The 16332-nt window shown below is 43.2% G+C and overlaps 1 protein-coding gene across 2 annotated transcripts in view; it reads right to left on the reverse strand.

Annotated features, from left to right (window-relative positions):
• Nucleotides 1-16332, reverse strand: part of Cdh13 (cadherin 13) — a 1142761-nt gene that overhangs the window by 867726 nt on the left and 258703 nt on the right. The gene's annotated exons all lie outside the window — the stretch shown is intronic.

Genomic DNA, 16332 nt, shown 5'->3' on the forward strand with positions numbered 1-16332 from the left:
TTGTGAAATTTCAAAACACAGGGAAGAGGGCCAAGTGCCGGACTCACTAGGAAAGATTCCTGAGCTCTGAGTCTAACTGGAGCTCCTTAGCGCTAAGGATGTAACCAGAAACAGGCAAAATAGCAAAAGAAATCTCCTTTGGCACCCAGATGTGAGTCCAAAAAGGAAACAGACAGTTGACCAAGAGCCTGGTGGGGGATTCGACCTGGAAGCTCACCTCTACCTGTGCCCAAAGCCTGACTATTCTCTCCAATATCCTCCCACAGAAAGTTGGTCCAAAGGCTTAATGAGCCAAAAGGCATTTAAAGCCATGCATGTGAATAATGCCACTGATTCCTGCTTCTTTAATTGGATGCAAATAACATCACCTGGGCTCCACATCCCAGGATCCGTCCGGCTCTTTGTCACACGGCACTTTAATGCACCCCATTCGGAAGAGCCTGGCAGGAGAGGAAGACATTAACTGCGAGATCTGCTGGCTTCTGCCAAATTCACAAATGCTGGCAGTGAGGGCTATAGATAGAATGAGGGGTAATTTCATGCAAATGTTCTGTGCTATTCCCTGAGCTCAAAGATTAGAGATGTCAGAAAATGTAAGTTCTCCTCTGGTTAATAATACAAAGAACTAATTCAGTCTGATTCCCTAAGCTGGAGTTAAAGACCAGCACTTGTGAACTCAGAGAAGGAAGGTCTTCTCAGAGTGAGGCTGGAGGATACACCAGACCAGTGCAAGCAGGGCAGCTCAGAGGAGTCACTGTGAGCTACATTTAGGAGGTGTCCAGAAGGCTGGTTGTAACTTGGGCTCGCTCATCTCCTGGACACCTGACGGAGGTATGGGCAGCTGTGATGGGAAGCAATGAGCTCACACTGCTGCTTGGAGAGGACCAGGTAAAGCCAAGGCTACAGAGTTTGGGAACAAAATCTGGGAGACCTGGAAGATATCCTAAACTTTTTCTTTTTTCCTTTCTGAGAAAAGGAAGGTTCCTAGTTGCATTCCTACTAATTTCTTGGACACATATTTCTCCACTTGTGTGTGCTGAATTATACTTGCTCATAGACTCCAGAGAGCACTGACTCATTATTCAAACAGGGTGCTTCTGGGAGATGATTTTAAATCTTGTAAATGGTGTGCAACAATGGAACCTTTGTGAGGGCCTCAGATGGCACCATTCTCCTGCTTACTGTGCTCCTCGATGTGGCATAAGGACTGCAAGGCAGGCTCTGGACCTTCAGATTTGAATTTTCATATTATCATGAAATATCTATGACGAGTCTTGAGATCAAAAAGCACATACATGTCCTTTCACCCTCCACCCTATTTCTACTGGAGGACATCTTAGTTCTTATGGTTTCAAAAACAAAATAAAAGAAAAATTGTCATCATTAGGAATCCATGAGTGGTTTTACTGATTTTGAGATGTCTATAGTGGTTCTGTTTAGATGAACTTTTCCGACATCTGTGATATCAAGTGTTTTACCTATTTTACCTTCCAGGGGTTCAATGTTTCTGTTTAGATCTCTGACCATTTTTGTTTTAATTTAGTCCATGGGGAGAGATATGGGTCCAATTTCAATCTTCTGCAGTTATTCAGTTTTCCAAGCACTGCTTATTGAGTAGGCTATCTTTCCTCCAGCATATGCTTTTGACCTCTTTGTCAAAGATCTAATAACCTCAATGAATGCAAAGAATATATACTATAAACATGAGCTAAGGTTAATAATATCAGCAAGAATGAAAATGAGGAAAGGGGAATTACAGGAGGAGGAAGGGAAGGGGAAGGGATTAAAAAAAACAAATTGTATTATGTACATGTGCCAACTCCCCAAGATGATTGTCAATTGCATATACTGCAAATGTGTGCTAATAAAAGAGATTTCTAGAGTAAGATTCAGATGGGTGAATCTTGAGCTAGATAGTTTATAGTGTAATGCAGCGTATGATCAGTCTATACCTGGATCCTGACAGGAACTGGGTCTTGCCTTCCCACATTGGCTGTGAGACCTGCAGACACCCCTGAGCTTCTCTGGGCTATGTCACTTTCATTTGTCTATTTGGGATGATAATAATCTTGCTTCTTAACATAACTGTGGGGATGAAGTTAGAGTGTACATATTTATTCTTCATTGAGTTATATGATTAGTCTTCACTAAAGCACAATTATTTGCAGATAGAAAGCTCTCAGACCTTCTCTGTTATCATCAGGTATTTTTCACCCTCCTTCATCTCTCTGCAAAGGCAATTTCCTCCAAATGATGTCACGAGGCAAATGGGACAAGTTTTCTGGCTGTACCAGAGGACACAGGCTCTGCCAGGTTGTTGGCTTGGATTTGGTTTTGTTTGTTTTATTTGGCAGTGTAATATATACCAGTAGATTTGCCATGCCTGGCTGTCTACATGAGCACAGCGAAGAAATAAAACCAATCAATGAAAAAGTTTAGAGAGTAGGGGCTGGGGATTTAGCTCAGAGGCAAAAGCGCCTGCCTGGCAAGCGCAAGGTCGTGAGTTCGGTTCCCAGTACCAGAGAAAAACCAAAAAAAAAAAGTTTAGAGAGTCTCTTCCACCTTTAGATATTCACTTTGTCCAGCAGGCAGACCAGTCCTAACAAAAAATAGCCTGCAACAACAAGGCCATAGGCTCATTTTGTCACAGGAGATAAAGGAGTTCCATATGACTGGCTGTATCTTAGTTGATGGACCTACCCATTCCAAATAAGTAGGGTCATGACTCAATGGAAATTCTGAGTCTTCACAGGGCTCAGACCCCTGCTGATTTACTAGTCTTGGAGACCGCACAATAAGAGGTGGGCAATGCCTCACTGCTGAGTGTTCAAGCTCTGTCAAGCTACCCTTGATGACAACTGTTCTCTGACTTAGACGGGTACAGACACATCACAGGCAAACCTCAGTCACAGGCCTGTCCAGAGGTGATTTCACACATTTTCAATGAGGTAGCGTCAATTTTGTCCCACAAATTTTCCTGCGATATCCATGAGGATTTTTATGATTTAAAAAAATCCCCCTCCCTTCATTCCCCTCCACACAGTCACAAGAATATGCCTTGATTCTTAAGTTGTCTAAAAGAAAGGAGAAAATTGTCATCAATTAGGGATCCATGGGTGGTTTTACTGATTATCAAATTTCTAGAGTAGAACTCAAGATTATAGACAGGAAAATCTGAAGCCAGACAGTATATGTTATTAAAATCAAGAGCATGATTAATTAGTCATTTACTTGGAGTGATTTATCTTGCACCTCTCTCCACTGGTGTTAGAACTGCCTGCTGCGGACATCAGGTGCACGGATCCATGGTGCATACTAATCAGAGTCCATACAAGCACAGAGTGAGGGTGGGTTTGAGCTCCACTGAACAGCCAGTTTAAAGAGCCACCTTTTATTAAGCAGATCTAAAGTCAAGAAGGCCATAAAACCACAGAAGAAGAGGATAAACTGGTGACAGCTAGGCCATTTCTCTCTCACATGACCCAAGGATTAACCTGAACCTGTACCCAGGACCTCAGGACTGGTTCCTAACACCTGTCCTCAGTAAGAGGTTCGGGTCTTCTCCTTTCCACACATTTCTCCACCCCTCCTATTTCTTGCAACTTCAACTGCCAGCTTCTTATTCAAGCCACCCCCCATCCCTCTGTGGGTATCTGACTGGCCTCTGCACAGTGGCTCTAGCAAGCAGAAGAGATTTTTAACAAGCATAGCTGACCCCTAAGCCTCAGTGGTCAGTGGCCTACCTTGCTGGTAATGAGTTCCCCAATCTCTGACTCCATCCATGGAGACTTCTGTCTCACAAGGCACCTCTCCAGTCTCTTTTCAAGTTTTCCTTGGGTTGGTCAATATGCATCAGCCCCTGCCTTTTGGAGTGTAAATTGCTCTTTTTTTCTGCCTCAAAACTTTCCCCTTGCTAGTTCCTCTTTCTTAAATGCCCCTCTGCCTGACCAAACATATCTCACATTCCTGTCCCCAGCCTGAAAGTCACTTCTGCTCAGCAATCTTTTCTGCTTCCCCACCAACTTTCATGGGATCCCGCACTCTTTCCTTGGAGCCTGTGTAAAAATTATAATTCATTTTGTAATTAGCCATTAGTATTTCTCTTTCTTTCCCTGGAGTTTGATCATGTGAGCAAAGATCACTAAAACCTGCATCTCTAAGACCTAGGATGATTCAGGGTGCATGGCAGGCCCTCACTAAATGAAAGGAGTAAATAGCAATGATGAAAAAGAAAGCAGGGCATGGGGGTAGCTGCCCGCAAAATCAGTACCCACATCTTCCTGAGCACACAGCTTGACACTCACCAACACCCCTCCCAGATAGTTGTGGTCATGTGACCAAGTGATGCATGTCAGGGGTGCCGCTGCCAGATATAGATCATAAAATGCTCTCACACGTGCCGCTCCATGAGTCTATGTGCTGACTGCCAGCGAAATCACTGTCCAGAGTCACTTAGAAAATCACAAGTTGAATAGTCAAGCCCTTCGATAGCCTGAGTTTCTGAATGACTTTGTGCTAGGAACACCTCAGTTTGAAACACTGCCCCCCAACTGCTGCTCAAGCGGGATATAAACTTGTTGTGTTAAATCACTAGAATGCCGGTGACTATGTTGTTCCATCTTGGCCCGGCCAGACTACTGCATTAGGATTCAAGACAGGCACTGGAAGTGAGGAAGGAAGTGTGCCCCCATCACACCCACACCTCTGTCAACACAGGACGTCCTATCGAAGCAGGAGAGATGATGTGAATTTCTGAGAACATAATATTATGAAGAGATTGGTATGTTTTTCTAGTTATCTCCATTCGTATATTTCCCTCCACAACTCAATGGACAACCATTATGAAGCTAGCCCTGGGACAGCTAGTGCTCCTTGGTAAGATCCTGTCACAGCCTCTCACATCCCTCCTTCCCCCACACTGCCTCAGTGGTGCTCTGTTAAGTCTTGGCATAGAAGAGCCTCTAGGCTAGGGACAAGGACTTCCCAAGGTAACGTGAAGTCGAGAAGTCTCCTTGTTGCATTAAGAATGGTAGCAAGCAAGCAATTCCACTTAGCTCAATGCACAAACTACATGTGCCCCTAAGACAGCTCAGGGAGGGAAAGATTTTTTCAAAGGACTAAGAGTTCTTCCCTTTGTCCTTGGGGTTTTTGTCAAGTAATCTCAAGACTGGGATCCCACTTCCCGGAGGCAGCTCTCTGTGCCCTGGCAGCCTAATCTCTTTACCTCAAGCTGTGCAGAAGGCAGGCTCACACAGCTTTGCAAGCTTCTGCTGAGCAAGTTAATCTAGCTGAGTTAATAACGATGCAGCCACTTACACCATCACAGAGCCTCATCAGTCAGCTGGCTGGAGCTCCCAGGACAAGGCCCTCCCCCAGCTCAGCCTTGCTTTGGCTGTGGAAACCTCTACATAAGTAGTAGGAGCACCTGCTCTCAGAGTTCGGTGCCTTTGGCCCTAAATGGGTAGCACGGAACACTTTCTAGCTCTGAGTATGGCTCTCCCATGCTCCTGGAAGCCTGTTCCTTCCATAGGAAATGTCCTTTGGTGCCAGCCCTGCAGCAGCCAGCAGTAAAAGGGAACATTTGTTCTTGTTGAACCACACCTGTTGTCAACAAGCGCTGGCTTCCAATCTATTCACGCTCCACGGAGGAAGGAATCAGTGCGGGTCCCGGGCACTTTTTGGCAATGTTGTGTTCCCAGCACCTGGGAAAGCTCCATAAAGTGTGTGTTCCCGTTTAGAAAGGAAAGTTGCCCCTGGTAACAGCTGCTATGTTTCAGTAGAGTCCTGGAGGGCTCTGGGAGAGCCATAAAGAGCTCACCCAGGCTGTGGTGCAGAAGCAAATGCCAGGAACTCAGAGCTGACAGGCGGTCTGCTCCTGTCAGAATTCTGCAGACCTCAGCAGCAGGAGCAAGGCACTCCTGGGCAGAGCGTGCTTCCCTTGTTTTGGTCAAGGATGTCCCCAGGCAGGCAGTGAGGTTAAACATCTGCGCTAATTAAATTCAAGTCTGAATTTTAATCTGTCGCCTACAATGCCTTTGGCTACCTATCACTCATGTGTTCCTCTGTCCATTTGTTTCTTATCTCTTTTCCTTCTTTCGGAACCAGAGGCTCACCATGAGTCCCTTTGGGCTGGTTCTCTGAGGACCTAACTCGGTTACTTTTCCTTGCATAAAGCTTTAATAACAACCTCCATACTTTCTGCTCCCTGTTGAGGGTCTCCTCCCATAGAGAGATGGTTCCACCAAACAACAAAATGATACACTTTGAGGCAACTTAGGACCTCAATATTCATCTTCTGCTCAATTTCTTGCAGTTGCTTTCCCTACTCCCCATATTTACTACTTGGAACATTAGGGCTCATCCTTCTTGAGTCTTTCAGCTAGAGCAACACACACCTTCTTTAGTGTTCCCACAGCCGCATGGCACATCTATAGCACTAGGCATACTGATGAATAATTTTTAGTTTCTGTGACTCCTGTATTTTATTGTAATCTCTCTAGCAGCATGACTGTGATTTTTGTATCTCTTTTTCACCAATGCTTAGAGTTTTGCTAACTGATTTTTAGGATGAGTGGTTGCAAGGATGGGTATAGGATATATTGATGGGCTAGAACAGTCATGGCGAACATTTTAGAGCTTTCAGTGATAACAGCAATAACAGCCACAGCACGTGTGCCATAGGTTCACCATCACTGGACTAGAATGTACATGGCTGGATGTATTGAACATTTAATACACAGGCTGATAGGGAATGTAAGTAAATGGATGGGTGAATGACAGGTGGGTTGATGAATAAATAGATAAGGTAGAAAGATGGGTGAATAATATATAAATTAGTAGATAGATATGGGTGAATAAGAAGAAGGATAGATAAATGAATGTATAAGTGGATGTGTGGGTAGCTAAATGGATGAAGAATGACCTCACCCATCAAGGTGCCAATGTACACATCAATAATATAGTGTATGTCCACCAAAATAACTTCCAATTATTAATCCTTCGAGTAATCTCACAAAACTAAAAAAATCAGCAAGCAAAACAGTAGGCAGAATTCATGTGCCTGAGTCCCCTGGAGCTGGAGGAATATGGAGGAAGCCGTAAGTTCAGGTCATAAGCAAGAAGGTGCAGTGTTTCCCTGTAAAAACCAAATAACACTGTCTTGGCAGTAATGAAGGCATTATGTCCTTGTTAAGACAGCCCCTTTCACTCTTTATTCTTTAAAATGAACCTAAAGGCAAGCTGCAAGAGAACATGTTTAAAACACAAATTGATGCTGAAGGAAATAAGAAAGTCAAGTCCAGAACCACCTGCCTGTCCAACCAGTTCTCACTAAACAGCTCCTTCAGACAGCAGGGTAAAAGGGTGGATGCCACAAATCTGATCTTGTCTCAAAGCTGGTGGGTTTTCCTCACTCCAGTCCCCAGCTAGTCAGAAAATGAGAGAATGTACAATATTCACCTACTGTCAAGTGTAGAACGAAACATAACTCTTGTTTTTGTGTGTTGGGTTATTACTTTTTTTATTACTACTACTGTGTTATAGATGTCTTTCTTTCCTCTAAGATAACAATAGGACAATGAACCAGTTTGCAAGAGTAAAGCTGTCAGTTTGGGTAAAGTCAGTCTGGTTTTTTATTATTATTATTAAATGAATGAGGATACTAATCATGCCTGTTGTAATTTTAGCAAGTTATTTCTAATGTAAGTTTATTAAACCATGAATATTCCCTTGAGCTAAACTAATGACCACTATTAGGTAGGCTACTCTATTTTAAATGATAAAAATATTCAATGGAATAAGATAAAATTATAGATAGTGATAATTACAAAATGTCAGCATCACCTGGAATCAATTTACTAATATGTCAGCTCAGAGGCAGAGGAGAGGCAGTGCTTAGAAGGCATGGCGCATGGGCCGCTGTCATTTATCCTTCAGGGACTGTCAGGACTGCATATTTATATCCCGTGCTCTCCTGCAGTCATTTCTAGGCTGCTCACTGCTGGCTTTATCAGAGAGCAAGGGAAGGACTGGCAAGGAGAGAAACCTCCCCTCCTGAAAGCCCTGCCCTCAGCTGAATTTCTGCAGGGGACACAGAGCGTCAAGCAAATTGATTCTGTTCTAACCACGTGGCTCTGTATCTCTAGTTTTCCTTGTAAATATGTGGTCCTTTTTCTAATCCTACAAGTGAAAATGGTGCAGGATTCTGTGTCATTAGACGTATTGCTTGAATTTTGTTTTTTTGGGGGGGCACTAGGGATTGAACCTAGGACATTTCCACCTTCCCAGTAGCTCACATTCCCAGTGTCTTTTTTATCTTAGTTTGAGACAGGGTCTTGCTAAGTCAATAAATTACCCAGACTCGGATCACTTGCAGTCCCCGGACTCAGCCTCTGAGGGTGCTGGGATTACAGGTGTGGGCCACCACCTGGCTCTTAGTGCTTGATTTTAATGCACAGGCTTCAGCTGTGCTTGTTTTACATAAATGTAAATCATCTGTGTACGTGAACTCATGGGCGTGATGGATTTGCTCTTGGCACGGAAGGACAGACACTTCATCCTCTGCAAGTGTGCCTCTGAGGGGAAGACACAGTAAGGCAAGATGGGTGTGTTGGCTCCTCTGGGGCCTGAAAAATTCTCAGGGATTATCAAAGAGACCTACGTGACAAAATAAGATGAGACCATGGATTTCCCCTTTACTGTGCTCATTTCTTCCACCCCCAAATCCTCCTGCACCCTCTGACACACAGAAGGTGTGGGAGGGCCTCCATGCCCCCAACACACCCGGTACTGCTTCCTGTTTACCTGAAGCCAATGGTGTGGCTTCAGGAGAAGGGGAACAGGGTGCCCAAGCTTAATCCCCCGGTAGGGCTGGTCTGTTACAGGAAATGCCTGGGTTACTGTGTATCCTCATTCCAGTTCTTTCCAGGATTTTCCTTTGTCCCCTCCCCTCTGCCTCCTCCAGCCTTGTCCCTCAGACCCACTGGCCATCCTCCCAGATCCACTCCTGAAGCCTCTCTCCTCTTGCACAGTCTATTTCAGACCCCTTTTGTCCCAGTGTTTTCTGTAGGACACTAGGGGATCATTCCTGCAAGGGCACAGCCCTAATGCAACAACCACCCAAGGAACTGCACAGACTCTGAGTGACCTCTGCTTGCTTCTGGCTGTCTAGTTCTTTGAAATGGCAAAACACAAGCAGAGGGACCACAGATTCTGAGTGTGGACTGCCGCCTGCTGGCTGTGTGATCTTGGCTATGTCCCTGTGCCTCAGGTACCTTATCTATAAAATGTGAAAAATAGTACCTACATCCTAGGGATTAAATCCATAAAGTGATTCACACCCAATAATTGCTTTTCATGCATTTATTTCATTAAGAAATAGTTTTAAATGGGCTGATGACTCAAGCCTTAACTTCTCCCTCTTCATTCTAACTTTACACTCCAAAGTTTCATTTTGTTTCTGCTACAAAATCCAGCTATTTTCTTTACTCTCTGGGATCTCAATTCTTCTGTCTGAGACAATAGATATACAGAGTAACTGCCAGGCCTGATCATGATCACTCCCTTGTTCCTCAAACTTGCACACCTATGTAAAACTATCGGTTCATACATGGACAGTGTGTCCCATGTTTTGTTGGTAAATGATTAAACATGGGTTCCTGTCATCCTGTATCCTATGAAGGTGTATGTAAATAATGAGGGCTTTTGATGGGTTTGTGCTCCTAAGTACTTTGTGGTGATTATACCTTACAAAAGGAGGCAGATCATATATGTGCATGCATGGGTGTGAACATGTGTGTGTGTGTGTGTGCAACACAGAGAGAGAGAGGGAGAGAGATACACAGAGACAGAAAGACAGAGAGACAGAGAGACAGAGAGAGAGAGAGAAGATTCCAAAGGTCATTCCCAAAGAGATGCTACAGGAACTCGGGCAAAGTTTGCATCATGAAGGAGCACAGAGCTTTCCATTCCAAGGAGACTGCTCCAAAGGTCAGTGCTTATATTTGTACGGAAAGGCCACAGAAGCCATATGGAAATGTCCCTACCATCCGAAATGTAACAATAAGGTTGGATCCAGGATCGTGGGTCAAAATGTGGATGCAGAGTGATGTGAAAGAGACTGAATACTTCTAGACCAGCAACACTTGGTTGCTATACTATTCGGGGGGTTTCAAACTGGGATGCCTTTATCTTATTAAGAGAATTACCAGGGTGTCTATGAATTCTTAAGATAGGCTGGATTTTCTGGAGAGATAACTACCCAGTATCAGGAACTGATGCATTATTTTGCATGCTAATAATCATGTACACTTCTGTAGACAGAGCCTGGCTTCCAGTGACTCCTGCCTCCCCGCGTGCGTGAACATGCCTGATCCCTTTTCATAGACTGACAGGGACTTAGGGACTTGTTTCTAAGGCACAGAAAGTGGCAGGAGTGGCAGAGCGTCTGTTCCATGATTAAGTTATAAAAGCCTGGATCTCCAGTCTTTTTCTGCACTCTGGCTCTTCTCCTTCGTTTGTGTGGATGAAGCAAGCTGCCCTGTTGTGAGCTGCCCTCTGGGAAGTCCACAGAGAAGGAACTGAGTATTTCTCCCACCCCGCATCCAGAAGGAAGCACGGTCAGCACCACTGACAAGGACATGATGTGGGCTCACCTAACACTACAACACTGTGACCGCGTCTATGCTACCTCCTGAGTCCCCAGGAGACCGGGGTTTGATTTCCTGTAATATATCCATTATCTGAGCCTCATTATCTAAGGTCTCACCTCCTTGCTCCTCGGTTTCCTCATCTGTAGAACGGGAATGAAAACCCGACGTCACTGGCCTTCTGATAAAGGTAACAGTGGTGCCCGTGGAAAGCACAGCGTCAGCATACGGCAGAGACTGGCTGCCTGTGGGCCAGACCACTCTGAGCCTCTGGCTTAGGGCAGAATTTCCAGGGCTTTGGTTTTGTGCAAGAAATTCGATGCCTAGTTCCCTGCTTTCACTCCAGGGTAGACTGGAGCCTTCTTCCTCTTCTTTGGCAGGAGATGAGAGGGCCAAAGTCACCTCAAATCAGTCCTGCTTTTCCACAGCCCTTTTCCAGTGACAGTGCTTGACTACACCATTAAGTGACAGGTGGTTAACTTGGAAAGAAACCTGACCGCATAGCCAACCCAGCTAGGTGCAGGAAAACAGAAACCACGACATGTGTTCAGCTTCCTCATTTCAGTTAGAACCAGTGCTCCCAAACCAAGAGGTGACAGCACTGAGATTCTTGCTTGAGAAGAGGTTCGACTTGCAGGTTGTTTGCACATTAAAATACTTCCTAGTATGTTCACCTGGTCCCTTTGTGAGTGTCAGATACTGCAAGTAATAGCCACAACGCAGAATCCCACTAAGCAATCTGCTTGTTAAGAATGATAATAGTGATAATGCAGTGCCAACTTTGTGTTGGGTATTTCTGCATATAGGTTTTGACGACCTCATAAAAGCATATGGCAGAAACAGTGCTCTTTCTTTTGCTGCTTTCACACCTCTGTCCCTTCTCCTAACTGATGGAGGGAGTACATGGTGCTCCCAGGATGGGAACCCCAAGCCCTGAGAAGAGTAACTTTAACTTTATACCTGAGAAAATCTCTGTGGAAGGAGATAGCTCCAAGAAGTGCATAAACAGAGGAGTAAATGCTCAATAAAATACTCACTGAGCAGAAGAATTTCTGTTGTGAAGGTCAAGCTAAAACTTGGTGAAGAATATATAGTGAGGGGTGACAAAATGTGCTTACTGTGTCGCATGTATTTCAAAGGGCCTTGTGCATACACATTCACACATTTCCTGCAATAACCTAAGAATTTGGTACCATAAAGATCTACAGTCCTCAGATGGGAAAATCAACATGTATTTGGAAGTTAATTTTTTTTCAAAGAAACTCCAGGGATGAACAATTAGGTATAAAGGAAAGTGATATTCACAGATAAGGAGAAGAAAAAATATAATGTTAGAAACATAAGGAAATTTTTATTTTCAATTTGTTTCAGCTAAATTATAGCAGTCACCCCTTCTCGATGGAGAATATGTTCCAAGATCCCCAGTGGATTCTTAAAACTATGGGTAGGACTAAACCCTCAATATGGTGGTTTTTTTCCACCCATATGTATCTATGGAAAGATTTAAATTATAAACTAAGTACAATAACAGATTAATAATAGTAACTAATAATAAAGTAATCAATATTTGGACCTTTCTTGGCCATGGGTATCTAAGACCACAAAAACAAAGTTTCAGTTAGATGAAAGAATACTGTCCTTCATAATGGTAAGTGATTGCATACATATATGTGTGCAAATGTATGTACAGAGGAACACAATGTGTATTGGAGACCTGTGATGCCTGAAAGGCAGCTCCACACTGCTATAGAATAAAACACAAAATAAAAGTATCTGAAACACAAAGTTATACATTGCTTAATGTTCAAAGGAAACTTCCACATATCTCGCTGACCTACCACAGGGACAAGTCCATCTGTTACTTCCTCTGTAGGACACCACGGATACTGGAGCCTTGAGGGGAACAGCAGAATAGGCAGGTGGTCTATGCGTGGCCTTCCAGACTCTTCCTCCCCTCAGTCTGGGGTGGTCAGTGAGAGAGAGGAAAGAGGAACCTGCACAAAGTGGGAGCTCTCATGGCACAGGAGCCCACAACGAGTGAGAGGGACTTTCACCTCCATGACTACCAAGAATTCACACAGCTGGCTGCAGAGGTTTCTGCAGCCTTGGGCCAGTTCCCAGGTTTTTTGCATCTGCATCCGTTGTTTTGGGGCAGCCTTGAGCTGATTCTCAGGAAAGGAGCATGCCCAGCTCTCCATCAGTGGGTGGGACCTCAGGTCCCTCCTTCTGGCCCCACAAGGCCCAACCACTAATTCTAGGATCCTCTGTTTTCTCTGCCTCACTTCCTAACCACTGCTAGAAGACCCCGTGACCACACAAGCTGAGGGTACTTCTAGGTCAATCTGATGACCACTTTACAAGCCTATACCCCTCACACGGACTCAGTCCACAAGAACTGGGACCATGAAGTCATTTTAGCTTAGTTACACAAAACTTAGCCTTCAGGAGTCAGAATTAAGGGTTCAAAGCTCAGATTTCAACTCCGACATTAGACAGGGTTTTCCCTCTAAGTCTCAGGTTCATCATCTGTAAAAGAGGGATGATGAAAGTGATTCTGATGGTTACAGTGGTGATAACAAAAAGAATGATTATGATGATGATGATATCTACCTCCTAGGACTCTATGTACATTGACCAAAGTAAATCTAACCCAGCGCCTATCCAACAGCTTAGTTGGAAATTAGTGTGAAGTTTTTCCTATGTTGTATATGCTTAGCACTTCTCATCCCCGGGCCAACTTGGGCTCAGAGACCCTGCCCTGAAATCCAGCAGGTTGCCCCCTTTTCACTATTTCCCTTTCCCTCCATTGTCCCTGCCTCACCTACGCAGGTGGTTGAGGCAGGCTCCCTGCTGTATCGCAGCCTGTTTGGGTGAGGGGCTGCAGCAGACACCATCACGCTCCATCCATATCGCACCAGCTTCCATCCAGTGCCATTCGACCGAAGGTAGACCCCAGCGTGCTTTCAGTCCTGCAACCAGCACTTGCACTGGTGTGCTGGGAAATACTTAGCAATAGCACTCAACAACTACATAAAGGGGCTAATTTTGAACACTGGCCAATTTCTACGGAGTAAATACTCCCATTGTGGCTGATTTCAAAGAATGTTGGAAAAACTCCTGACAGTTAAACACCAAGCTCTTGCTAACTAGTACAAGCACTTTGAGGTATCTGTGCCTATCCTTCAGAAAGGCTCTATCCAGAATTCCAGGCCGTGTTTGCCTGTACCGAGGAGTACAGAAGTGTTTGGAAATTGATGCTTCTAACATGTTCCTATCCCAACAGCCCATAACTAAAGATTGGTGCATTCAGAGGTGTAAATACTCAAGTTCTATTACCCATGGTGGGGTCAACACAGAAGTGGCTGTATTATCTCTAGTCTCCCTGGAGGATTAAGCCAACGTGGAAAGATTTTATGCACAAAGAAAACCAATTTGGTAGTGTTTGTGTATAACTGATGCATATACATTTTAATTAACTAATAATCAGCCAGGATATTCATTATCATTGTAAACCCTTTGAAAGCCTCTTGCTTTTTCACAGGTAGACAAAAAGAAATAGCTAAATGGTATGGGGCTGACCCTTGATATAAAAAGCATGCCACTGTTAGAAATTATGTTAGAAAGAAATTATAAAAAATCTTGCATTCTAGTATATGTGCTGCCGAAGCGAGCACAAATCTTGCATTCTTACATCTGGAAATCTGAGCAACTTCATTGAAGGTACCAATATGTAATATAACAACCACTGTTAATTCCTATCACCTTGCTTTGAAATCCTGTGTCATTTTTATTGTTTTTGTGTACCTTTGTTTTTGTCTTTGTTGTTGTTACTTTGTTATTTTTTCTCCTTAAAATTAAAACATGAAATTACAAAACAATGTGAAAAGGTTTATGAAGTAGTGCAAAATAAATTTTAATTTTACTAAAATCACAACTTATCATTTTAAATATATAAAGAAAAAATTCTCAAACCATTGGGAATAAATGAGACACAATAAAGAAATGATTAAGTGAAATACACAGTATGTCTAAGTGGAGGAATACTATGCAGTAATTAAAAAACTAAATTTTTAAATTTATGAAATGATAACTGTCTATGGAACAATAATATAGTTCAAAGCATAATTATTGCATATGTAATTATATAGATTAAATGTATGATGAATTTTAAGGAGGATTTTGAATAAAAGATTTCTGATGAATCCAACTGTATAAAAATAACCAACAATATGCATGAGCGAATAATTCAGTGTGATTAAGGCATACTTCTAAGAGTGATTGTAGTTGGGCTGCAACCATTGAGTGATTTCCTTTGTTAGCTTCCAAATCTTCTCCAATTAAGGAGAATTGCTTTTATAAAAAAACAATGTTTTTGACTGATTGGCTGAGTAACAACAGTGCACACCACACATGTACACATGGATGAAATAGTCCGAGGAAAGGCAGGCCAGCGTTACAGTTCGGATACTCTCCTGATGATTTCCACGGCTGTTTTCTAAGAAGACTAAATCACAGCAATTTTGGAGGCAGGTAGCTTCCCAGTCTCACCAGAGAACCTGACTAAATGAGAACTTCCCAAGCCACAATGACACTTTGGCTGACACTCCAGCTCTGGCAAAATTAGCTGGGGACAGCAGCTGTGCAATGAGCTATGCAATTCAAGAGCAAGGGAATTCAGAACTCTGTGCTTATTGAAAATCCAATTCAGCCTCCTTGCTTGTGCAGTTTGCACCATGCTCTCAGGGGCTTGCCAAATCTCACCTTTGAAATCAAATTTTCCCTCTGATTTAGGCTAGCTGTCACATTCGGTAAGTTTTAGTCCATGGTTTCCAATTGAATTTTGCCTTTTAATTGCAATGTGTTCAGATAAGTGTGTTGTTGCTGAGGCATTAGGAAAGTCAGCTCAGCAGAGACCCATTGATTCACCACCTGGTGAATACATGTCTTTCCATGAACAGTCCATCATTTGCAAGCATGCAGGAGTGGTAGGAGGTTCCACAGAATATGTCAGTTCTCTTCTCTCCCCATCACCTGCTATCACGAGGAAAGCATCACATCCATCCTGGGCAATAGTCACCTGTATTCAAGGTGGTCCCATGAGACATATATGTCTAAGGCCACTAGTGTCCTTATGAATATTACCACTTCACATTTCTCAGAGAGTCTCTGCAATTGGAGCTTCAGGTTGGCATCCATAAAGACACAGATATCCTCCTTTTCCTCCTTCCCTGATGCAGAGGGAATGATGCCATTTTAATACCCCATTCCTCAACTTACGAAGATACAGTATATAAAACCTACCATCTGGGTCTTTCTTTTTTGGATGAAGCCATTTACATTTCCTTAGCATAATTAGTATTACATGGTAACTTGTCAATATTCTTTTTTCATGGCATCAAATAACAGTTTAAGTACAACTGCAACTTTGATGATTTATTTGTTGCAGCATGCTTGCAAGCACTTGTGATGGATAATTACCAAGGAGATTACTACATGGTGTTGGGTTAATTAAATATGATAAAGCCATTTGGCTGTGACATGATGGGTCTGTTTCAATCTAAATGATATAAAATGGTCAGATTCATCAAAGGCAACATGGTGACCCTACAGAAGATTAGACCTAACCAAAATAGATTTCTGCTAATGATGTTTCTGGATTTGATGTTCTATCTCTATTTTGCTAGCT

This window comes from Chinchilla lanigera, unplaced genomic scaffold, assembly GCF_000276665.1.
Source record: "Chinchilla lanigera isolate Chin_1 unplaced genomic scaffold, ChiLan1.0 scaffold00163, whole genome shotgun sequence".
NCBI lineage: Eukaryota > Metazoa > Chordata > Mammalia > Rodentia > Chinchillidae > Chinchilla > Chinchilla lanigera.